Raw genomic sequence first — 11,403 nt, 5'->3', positions numbered from 1 at the left:
CTGCTGGGACCGTGAATGTGCCTCTGGCCATGGCTGCTCGGACCCTGCTTCTGCCTCTGGCCATGCCTGCTGGAACCCTGCTTGTGCCTCTGGCCAAACCTGCTCGGACCCTTCTTGTGCCTCTGGCCAAGCGTGAACGGACACTGCTTGTGCCTCTTGCCATGCCTGTTGATACCCTGCTTGTGCCCATGGCCATGCCTGCTCGGACCCTGCTTGAGCCTCTGGCCACGCATTCTCGGACCCTGCTTGAGCCTCTGGCCATGCCGGCTCAAAGGCTGGTTCTGCCTCTGGCCATGCCTGCTCGGACCCTGCTTGAGCCTCTGGCGATGCCGCTCGAACTCTGCTTGAGAACCTGGCGATGCCTACTATCATCCTGCTTGTGCCTCTGGCCATGCCTGCTCGGACCCTGCTTGTGCCTCTGGCCATGCCTGCTCGGACCCTGCTTGAGACTCTGGCGATGCCTGCTGGGACCCTGAATGTGCCTCTGGACATGCCTGCTCGGACCCTGCTTCTGCCTCTGGCCATGCCTGCTGGAACCCTCCTTGTGCCTCTGGCCATGCCTGCTCGGAACCTGGTTTTGCCTCTGGCAATGCCTGCTCAGACCCTGCTTTTGCCTCTGGGCAATCCTGCTCGGACCCTGCTTGTGCCTCTGGCTACGCCTTCGCGTACCCAGCTTCTGCCTCTGGCCATTTCTGCTCGGACCCTGAATGTGCCCCTGGCCATGCCTCCTCGGACCCTGCTTCTACCTCTGGCCATAACTGCTGGAACCCTGCTTGTGCTTCTGGCCATGCCTGCTCGGACCCTGGTTTTGCCTCTGGCAATGCCTGCTCAGACCCTGCTTTGTGCTCTGGCCAATCCTTGTCGGGCACTGCTTGTGCCTCTGGCCAAGCCTGCTCGGACCCTGCTTGTGACTCTGGCCATGCCTGCTCGAACCCTGCTTGAGCCTCTGGCGATGCCTCCTCCAACCCTGCTTGAGCCCCTGGTGATGACTACTAGGACCCTGCTTGTGACTCTGTCCATGCCTGCTCGGACCTTGCTTGTGCTTCTGGCCATGCCTGCTCGGACCCTTCTTGAGACTCTGGCGATGCCTGCTGGGACCCTGAATGTGCCTCTGGACATGCCTGCTCGGACCCTGCTTCTCCCTCTGGCCATGCCTGCTCGGACCCTGCTTGTGCCTCTGGCCATGCCTGCTGGTTCCGTGAATGTGCCTCTGGCCATGGCTGCTCGGACCCTGCTTCTGCCTCTGGCCATGCCTGCTGGAACCCTACTTGTGCCTCTGGCCTTGCCTGCTCGGAACCTGGTTTTGCCTCTGGCAATGCCTGCTCAGACCCTGCTTGTGCCTCTGGGCAATCCTGCTCGGACCCTGCTTGTGCCTCTGGCCAAGTCTGCTCGGACCCTTCTCGTGCTTCTGGCCATGCCTGCTCGGACCCTTCTTGTGCCTCTGGCCACGCCTTCGCGTTCCCAGATTCTGCCTCTAGCCATTCCTGCTCGGACCCTGAATGTGCCTCTGGCCATGCCTCCTCGGACCCTGCTTCTACCTCTGGCCATAACTGCTGGAACCCTGCTTGTGCTTCTGGCCATGCCTGCTCGGACCCTGGTTTTGCCTCTGGCAATGCCTGCTCAGACCCTGCTTTGTGCTCTGGCCAATCCTGCTCGGGCACTGCTTGTGCCTCTGGCCAAGCCTGCTCGGACCCTGCTTGTGACTCTGGCCATGCCTCCTCGGACCCTGCTTGAGCCTCTGGCGATGCCTGCTCCAACCCTGCTTGAGCCCCTGGTGATGACAACTAGGACCCTGCTTGTGCCTCTGGCCATGCCTGCTCGGACCCTGCTTGTGCCTCTGGCCATGCCTGCTCGGACCCTGCTTGTGCCTCTGGCCATGCCTGCTTGGACCGTGAATATTCCTCTGTCCATGCCTGCTCGGACCCTGCTTCGGCCTCTGGACACGCCTGCTCGGACCCTACTTCTGCCTCTGGCCATGCCTGCTGGGACCCTAAATTTTCCTCTGGACATGCCCGCTAGGAACCTGCTTCTGCCTCTGGACATGCCTGGTCGGAACCTGAATGTGCCTCTGGCCATTCCTGCTCGGACTCGGCTTCTACCTCTGGCCATGCCTGTTGGGACCTTGCTTCTGTCTCTGTCCATTCCGGCTCGGACCCTGGTTCTGCCTCTGGCCAAGCCTGTTCTGACCATGCTTGTGCCTCTGGCCAAGCCTGCTCAGACCCTGCTTGTGCCTCTGGCCATGAGTGCTCGGACCCTGCTTGTGCCTCTGGCCATGCCTGCTGGGACCGTGAATGTGCCTCTGGCCATGCCTGCTCGGACCCTGCTTCTGACTCTGGCCATGCCTGCTCAGACCCTGAATGTGCCTCTGGCCATGCCTGCTTGGACCCTGCTTGTGCCTGTGACCGTTCCGACAACCTGCTGGTTCCTGAACCTTGCCTGCTTGGTCGCCGCTTGTGCCTCTGGCCTTGCTCGTCCCTGACCCCTGCCTGGTCGGACCCTGCTTGTGCCTCTGGCCATGACTGCTCGGACCCTGCTTGTGCCTACGGCCGTGACTGCTCAACCATGCTTCAGGCTCTCGCCAGGCCTGCTCGGACCATGCTTGTGCTTCTGACCATGCTTGCTCCGGCCCTGCTTGTGCCTCTGGCCATGCCTGTTTTTAACCTGCTTGTGCCTCTGGCCACTCCTACTTGGACCCTGCTTGTGCCTCTGGCCACGCGTGCTCGGTACCTACTTCTGCCTCTGGCCATGCCTGCTCGGGCACTGCTTCTGCCTGTGACCGTTCTGACAACCTGCTGGTTCCTGAACCTTGCCTGGTTGGTCGCTGCTTGTGCCTCGGGCCCTGCTCTTACCTGACCCCTGCCTCCTCGTACACTGAATGTGCCTCTGGCCATGCCTGCTCAGACCCTGCTTCTACCTCTGGCCATGCCTGCTGGAACCCTGCTTGTGCCTCTGGCCATGCCTTCTCGGACCCTGGTTTTGCCTCTGGCAATGCCTGCTCAGACCCTGCTTTGGGCTCTGGCCAATCCTGCTCGGACCCTGCTTGTGCCTCTGGCCAAGCCTGCTCGGACCCTGCTTGTGCCTCTGGCCATGCCTGCTCGGACCCTTTGTGAGCCTCTGGCGATGCCTGCTCGAACCCTGCTTGAGACCCTGGCGATGCCTACTCGGACCCTGCTTGTGCCTCTGTCCATGCCTGCTCGGACCATGCTTGTGCCTCTGGCCATGCCTGCTCGGACCCTTTGTGAGCCTCTGGCGATGCCTGCTCGAACCCTGCTTGAGACCCTGGCGATGCCTACTCGGACCCTACTTGTGCCTCTGTCCATGCCTGTTCGGACCCTGCCTCTGCCTCTGGCCACGCCTGCTCGGACCCTACTTCTGCTTCTGGAAATGCCTGCTCGGACCCTGCTTGTGCCTCTGGCCATGCCTTCTAGGACCCTGCTTGTGCCTCTGGCGATGCCTGCTCGGACCCTGCTTATGCCTCTTGCCATGCCTGGTGGGACCCTGAATGTGCCTCTGGCCATGCCTGCTGGGACCCTGCTTGTGCCTCTGGCCATGCCTGCTTGTACCCTACTTCTGCCTCTGGCCATGCCTGCTGGGACCCTGCTTGTGCCTCTGGCCATGGCTGCTCGGACCCTGCTTGTGCCTCTGGCCATGCCTGCTCGGGCAGTGCTTCTGCCTGTGACCGTTCCGACAACCTGCTGGTTCCTGAACCTTGCCTACTTGGTCGCTGCTTGTGCCTCTGGCCATGCCTGCTCGGACCCTGCTTCTACCTCAGGCCATGCCTCCTGGGACCCTGCTTGTGCCTCGGCCATGCTGGCTCGGACGCTGGTTCTGCCTCTGGCCAAACCTGCTCGGACCCTGCTTGTCTCTCGCCAAGCCTGCTCGGACCCTGCTTGTGCCTCTGGCCAAGCCTGCTTGGACCCTGCATTAGCCTATGGCTATGCCTGCTCGGACCCTGCTTGAGCCTCTGGCCATGCATTCTCGGACCCTGCTTGAGCCTCTGGCCATGCCGGCTCAAAGGCTGGTTCTGCCTCTGGCCATGCCTGCTCGGACCCTGCTTGAGCCTCTGGCGATGCCGCTCGAACTCTGCTTGAGAACCTGGCGATGCCTACTATCATCCTGCTTGTGCCTCTGGCCATGCCTGCTCGGACCCTGCTTGTGCCTCTGGCCATGCCTGCTCGGACCCTGCTTGAGACTCTGGCGATGCCTGCTGGGACCCTGAATGTGCCTCTGGACATGCCTGCTCGGACCCTGCTTCTGCCTCTGGCCATGCCTGCTGGAACCCTCCTTGTGCCTCTGGCCATGCCTGCTCGGAACCTGGTTTTGCCTCTGGCAATGCCTGCTCAGACCCTGCTTTTGCCTCTGGGCAATCCTGCTCGGACCCTGCTTGTGCCTCTGGCCAGGTCTGCTCGGACCCTTCTCGTGCTTCTGGCCATGCCTGCTCGGACCCTTCTTGTGCCTCTGGCTACGCCTTCGCGTACCCAGCTTCTGCCTCTGGCCATTTCTGCTCGGACCCTGAATGTGCCTCTGGCCATGCCTCCTCGGACCCTGCTTCTACCTCTGGCCATAACTGCTGGAACCCTGCTTGTGCTTCTGGCCATGCCTGCTCGGACCCTGGTTTTGCCTCTGGCAATGCCTGCTCAGACCCTGCTTTGTGCTCTGCCAATCCTTGTCGGGCACTGCTTGTGCCTCTGGCCAAGCCTGCTCGGACCCTGCTTGTGACTCTGGCCATGCCTGCTCGAACCCTGCTTGAGCCTCTGGCGATGCCTCCTCCAACCCTGCTTGAGCCCCTGGTGATGACTACTAGGATCCTGCTTGTGACTCTGTCCATGCCTGCTCGGACCTTGCTTGTGCTTCTGGCCATGCCTGCTCGGACCCTTCTTGAGACTCTGGCGATGCCTGCTGGGACCCTGAATGTGCCTCTGGACATGCCTGCTCGGACCCTGCTTCTCCCTCTGGCCATGCCTGCTCGGACCCTGCTTGTGCCTCTGGCCATGCCTGCTGGTTCCGTGAATGTGCCTCTGGCCATGGCTGCTCGGACCCTGCTTCTGCCTCTGGCCATGCCTGCTGGAACCCTGCTTGTGCCTCTGGCCTTGCCTGCTCGGAACCTGGTTTTGCCTCTGGCAATGCCTGCTCAGACCCTGCTTGTGCCTCTGGGCAATCCTGCTCGGACCCTGCTTGTGCCTCTGGCCAAGTCTGCTCGGACCCTTCTCGTGCTTCTGGCCATGCCTGCTCGGACCCTTCTTGTGCCTCTGGCCACGCCTTCGCGTTCCCAGATTCTGCCTCTAGCCATTCCTGCTCGGACCCTGAATGTGCCTCTGGCCATGCCTCCTCGGACCCTGCTTCTACCTCTGGCCATAACTGCTGGAACCCTGCTTGTGCTTCTGGCCATGCCTGCTCGGACCCTGGTTTTGCCTCTGGCAATGCCTGCTCAGACCCTGCTTTGTGCTCTGGCCAATCCTGCTCGGGCACTGCTTGTGCCTCTGGCCAAGCCTGCTCGGACCCTGCTTGTGACTCTGGCCATGCCTCCTCGGACCCTGCTTGAGCCTCTGGCGATGCCTGCTCCAACCCTGCTTGAGCCCCTGGTGATGACAACTAGGACCCTGCTTGTGCCTCTGTCCATGCCTGCTCGGACCCTGCTTGTGCCTCTGGCCATGCCTGCTCGGACCCTGCTTGTGCCTCTGGCCATGCCTGCTTGGACCGTGAATATTCCTCTGTCCATGCCTGCTCGGACCCTGCTTCGGCCTCTGGACACGCCTGCTCGGACCCTACTTCTGCCTCTGGCCATGCCTGCTGGGACCCTAAATTTTCCTCTGGACATGCCCGCTAGGAACCTGCTTCTTTCTCTGGACATGCCTGGTCGGAACCTGAATGTGCCTCTGGCCATTCCTGCTCGGACTCGGCTTCTACCTCTGGCCATGCCTGTTGGGACCTTGCTTCTGTCTCTGTCCATTCCGGCTCGGACCCTGGTTCTGCCTCTGGCCAAGCCTGTTCTGACCATGCTTGTGCCTCTGGCCAAGCCTGCTCAGACCCTGCTTGTGCCTCTGGCCATGAGTGCTCGGACCCTGCTTGTGCCTCTGGCCATGCCTGCTGGGACCGTGAATGTGCCTCTGGCCATGCCTGCTCGGACCCTGCTTCTGACTCTGGCCATGCCTGCTCAGACCCTGAATGTGCCTCTGGCCATGCCTGCTTGGACCCTGCTTGTGCCTGTGACCGTTCCGACAACCTGCTGGTTCCTGAACCTTGCCTGCTTGGTCGCCGCTTGTGCCTCTGGCCTTGCTCGTCCCTGACCCCTGCCTGGTCGGACCCTGCTTGTGCCTCTGGCCATGACTGCTCGGACCCTGCTTGTGCCTACGGCCGTGACTGCTCAACCATGCTTCAGGCTCTCGCCAGGCCTGCTCGGACCATGCTTGTGCTTCTGACCATGCTTGCTCCGGCCCTGCTTGTGCCTCTGGCCATGCCTGTTTTTAACCTGCTTGTGCCTCTGGCCACTCCTACTTGGACCCTGCTTGTGCCTCTGGCCACGCGTGCTCGGTACCTACTTCTGCCTCTGGCCATGCCTGCTCGGGCACTGCTTCTGCCTGTGACCGTTCTGACAACCTGCTGGTTCCTGAACCTTGCCTGGTTGGTCGCTGCTTGTGCCTCGGGCCCTGCTCTTACCTGACCCCTGCCTCCTCGTACACTGAATGTGCCTCTGGCCATGCCTGCTCAGACCCTGCTTCTACCTCTGGCCATGCCTGCTGGAACCCTGCTTGTGCCTCTGGCCATGCCTTCTCGGACCCTGGTTTTGCCTCTGGCAATGCCTGCTCAGACCCTGCTTTGGGCTCTGGCCAATCCTGCTCGGACCCTGCTTGTGCCTCTGGCCAAGCCTGCTCGGACCCTGCTTGTGCCTCTGGCCATGCCTGCTCGGACCCTTTGTGAGCCTCTGGCGATGCCTGCTCGAACCCTGCTTGAGACCCTGGCGATGCCTACTCGGACCCTGCTTGTGCCTCTGTCCATGCCTGCTCGGACCATGCTTGTGCCTCTGGCCATGCCTGCTCGGACCCTTTGTGAGCCTCTGGCGATGCCTGCTCGAACCCTGCTTGAGACCCTGGCGATGCCTACTCGGACCCTACTTGTGCCTCTGTCCATGCCTGTTCGGACCCTGCCTCTGCCTCTGGCCACGCCTGCTCGGACCCTACTTCTGCCTCTGGAAATGCCTGCTCGGACCCTGCTTGTGCCTCTGGCCATGCCTTCTAGGACCCTGCTTGTGCCTCTGGCGATGCCTGCTCGGACCCTGCTTATGCCTCTTGCCATGCCTGGTGGGACCCTGAATGTGCCTCTGGCCATGCCTGCTGGGACCCTGCTTGTGCCTCTGGCCATGCCTGCTTGTACCCTACTTCTGCCTCTGGCCATGCCTGCTGGGACCCTGCTTGTGCCTCTGGCCATGGCTGCTCGGACCCTGCTTGTGCCTCTGGCCATGCCTGCTCGGGCAGTGCTTCTGCCTGTGACCGTTCCGACAACCTGCTGGTTCCTGAACCTTGCCTACTTGGTCGCTGCTTGTGCCTCTGGCCATGCCTGCTCGGACCCTGCTTCTACCTCAGGCCATGCCTCCTGGGACCCTGCTTGTGCCTCGGCCATGCTGGCTCGGACGCTGGTTCTGCCTCTGGCCAAACCTGCTCGGACCCTGCTTGTCTCTCGCCAAGCCTGCTCGGACCCTGCTTGTGCCTCTGGCCAAGCCTGCTGGGACCCTGCATTAGCCTATGGCTATGCCTGCTCGGACCCTGAATGTGCCTCTGGCCACGCATTCGCGGACCCTGCTTCTGCCTCTGGCCATTCCTGCTCGGACCCTGAATGTGCCTCTGGCCATGCCTGCTCGGACCCTCCTTCTACCTCTAGCCATAACTGCTGGAACCCTGATTGTGCTTCTGGCCATGCCTGCTCGGACCCTGCTTTGTGCTCTGGCCAATCCTGTTCGGGCACTGCTTGTGCCTCTGGCCAAGCCTGCTCGGACCCTGCTTGTGACTCTGGCCATGCCTCCTCGGACACTGCTTGTGCCTCTGGCCATGCCTGCTGGGACCGTGAATGTGCCTCTGGCCATGCCTGCTGGGACCGTGAATGTGCCTCTGGCCATGCCTGCTCGGACACTGCTTCTGACTCTGGCCATACCTGCTCGGACCCTGAATGTGCCTCTGGCCATGCCTGCTGGGACCGAGAATCTGCCTCTGGCCATACCTGCTCGGACCCTGCTTGTGCCTCTGGCCATGCCTGCTCGGACCCTTCTTGTGCCTCTGGCAAAGCGTGAACGGACGCTGCTTGTGCGGCTGGCGAAGCCTGATTGGACGCTGGTTGTGCCTCTTGCCATGCCTGTTGATACCCATCTTGTGCCCCTGGCCATGCCTGCTCGGACCCTGCTTGAGACTCTGGCCACGGATGCTCGGACCCTGCTTGTGCCTCTGGCAATGCCTGCTCAGACCCTGCTTTGTGCTCTGGCCAATCCTGCTCGGGCACTGATTGTGCCTCTGGCCAAGCCTGCTCGGACCCTGCTTGTGACTCTGGCCATGCCTGCTTGGACCCTGCTTGAGCCTCTGGTGATGCCTGCTCCAACCCTGCTTGAGCCCCTGGTGATGACTACTAGGACCCTGCTTGTGCCTCTGTCCATGCCTGCTCGGACCCTGCTTGTGCCTCTGGCCATGACTGCTGGGACCCTGCTTGAGACTCTGGCGTTGCCTGCTGGGACCCTGAATGTGCCTCTGGACATGCCTACTCGGACCCTGCTTGTGCCTCTGGCCATGACTGCTCGGACCCTGCTTGTGCCTCTGGACATGCCTGCTGGGACCGTGAATGTGCCTCTGGCCATGGCTGCTCGGACCCTGCTTCTGCCTCTGGCCATGCCTGCTGGAACCCTGCTTGTGCCTCTGGCCAAACCTGCTCGGACCCTTCTTGTGCCTCTGGCCAAGCGTGAACGGACACTGCTTGTGCCTCTTGCCATGCCTGTTGATACCCTGCTTGTGCCCATGGCCATGCCTGCTCGGACCCTGCTTGAGCCTCTGGCCACGCATTCTCGGACCCTGCTTGAGCCTCTGGCCATGCCGGCTCAAAGGCTGGTTCTGCCTCTGGCCATGCCTGCTCGGACCCTGAATGTGTCTCTGGCCATGCCTGCTCGGACCCTGCTTGAGACTCTGGCGATGCCTGCTGGGACCCTGAATGTGCCTCTGGACATGCCTGCTCGGACCCTGCTTCTGCCTCTGGCCATGCCTGCTCGGACCCTGCTTGTGCCTCTGGCCAACCTTCTGGGACCCTGCTTTAGCCTATGGCTATGCCTGCTCGGACCCTTCTTGTGCCTCTGGCCAAGCCTGATCGGATGCTACTTGTGCCTCTGGCCAAGCCTGATTGGACGCTGCTTGTGCCTCTGGCCATGCCTGTTCATACCTTACTTGTGTGTCTCGCCAATCCTGCTCGGAACCTGCTTCTGCCTCTGGCCATGCCTGGTCGGAACCTCAATGTGCCTCTCGCCATGCCTGCTCGGACCCGTCTTCTACCTCTGGCCATGCCTGTTGGGACCTTGCTTGTGCCTCTGGCCATTCCGGCTCAGACTCTGGTTCTGCCTCTGGCCAAGCCTCCTCGGACCCTGCTTGTGCCTCTGGCCAAACCTGCTCGGACCCTGCTTGTGCCTCTGGCCATGAGTGCTCGTACCCTGCTTGTGCCTCTGGCCATGCCTGCTGGGACCGTGAATGTGGCTCAGGCCATGCCTCCTCGTATCCTGCTTCTACCTCTGGCCATGCCTGCTGGAACCCTCTTTGTGACTCTGGCCATGCCTGCTCGTACCCTGGTTTTGACTCTGGCAATGCCTGCTCAGACCCTTCTTGTGCCTCTGGCCATGCCTGCTCGGACCCTGCTTGTGCCTCTTGCCATGCCTGTTGGGACCTTGCTTGTGCCTCTGGCCATGCCTGCTGGGACCCTGAATTTGCCTCTGGACATTCCGGCTCGGACTCTGGTTCTGCCTCTGGCCAAGCCTTCTCGGACCCTGCTTGTGCATCTGGCCAATCCTGCTGGGACCCTGCTTGTGCCTCTGGCCATGCCTGCTGGGACCCTGAATTTGCCTCTGGACATTCCTGCTCGGAACCTGCTTCTGCCTCTGGCCATGCCTGGTCGGAACCTGAATGTGCCTCTGGCCTTGCCTGCTCGGACCCGTCTTCTACCTCTGGCCATGCCTGTTGGGACCTTGCTTGTGCCTCTGGCCATTCCGGATCGGACCCTGGTTCTGCCTCTGGCCAAGCCTGCTCGGACCCTGCTTGTGCCTCTGTCCAAGCGTGCTCGGACCCTGCTTATGCCTCTGGCCATGAGTGCTCGGACCCTGCTTGTGCCTCTGGCCATGCCTGCTGAGACCGTAAATGTGCCTCTTGCCATGCCAGCTCGGACCCTGCTTCTGCCTCTGGCCATGCCTGTTCGGACCCTGCTAGTGCCTCTGGCTATGCCTGGTGGGACTGTGAATGTGCCTCTGGACATGCCTGCTCGGATCCTGCTTCTACCTCTGGCCATGCCTGCTGGAACCCTCTTTTTGCCTCTGGACATGCCTGCTCGGACCCTGGTTTTGACTCTGGCAATGCCTGCTCAGACCCTGCTTGTGCCTCTGGCCAATCCTGCTCGGACCCTGCTTGTGCCCCTGGCCAAGCCTGCTCGGACCCTCCTTGTGGCTCTGGCCATGCCTGCTCGCACCCTGCTTGAGCCTCTGGTCATCCCTGCTCGCACCCTGCTTGTGCCTCTGGCCATACCTGCTCAGACCCTGCTTCTACCTCTGGCCATGCCTGAGGGAACCCTGCTTGTGCCTCTGGCCATGCCTTCTCGGACCCTCGTTTTGCCTCTGGCAATGCCTGCTCAGACCCTGCTTTGTGCTCTGGCCAATCCTGCTCGGGCACTGCTTGTGCCTCTGGCCAAGCCTGCTCGGACCCTGCTTGTTACTCTGGCCATCCCTGCTCGGACCCTGCTTGTGCCTCTGGCCATGCCTGCTCAGACCCTGCTTGTGCCTCTGGCCATGCCTGCTCGGACCCTGCTCTAGCCCCTGGCGATCTCTACTCGGACCATGCTTGTACCTCTGGCCACACCTCTTCGGACCCTGCTTCTGCCTCTTGCGATGCCTGCTCGGAACCTACTTCTGCCTCTGGACATGCCTGCTTGGACTCTGCTTGTGCCTGTGAAACGTCTGACAGCCTGCTGAGTCCTGAACCTTGCCTGCTTGGTCACTGCTTGTTCGTCTGGCCCTCCTCGTACCTAACCCCTGCCTGCTCGGAACCTGCTTCTGCCTCTGGCCATGCCTGTTGGGAACTTGCTAGTGCCCCTGGCCATTCCCGCTCAGAACCTGGTTCTGCCTCCGGCCAATCCTGCTCGGACCCTTCTTGTGCCTCTGGCCAAGCCCGCTCGGACCCT

Source organism: Heloderma suspectum, chromosome W, assembly GCF_057233095.1.
Source record: "Heloderma suspectum isolate Gila_16-S chromosome W, 16-S_ref, whole genome shotgun sequence".
NCBI lineage: Eukaryota > Metazoa > Chordata > Lepidosauria > Squamata > Helodermatidae > Heloderma > Heloderma suspectum.
This window is presented reverse-complemented; position numbering follows the sequence as displayed.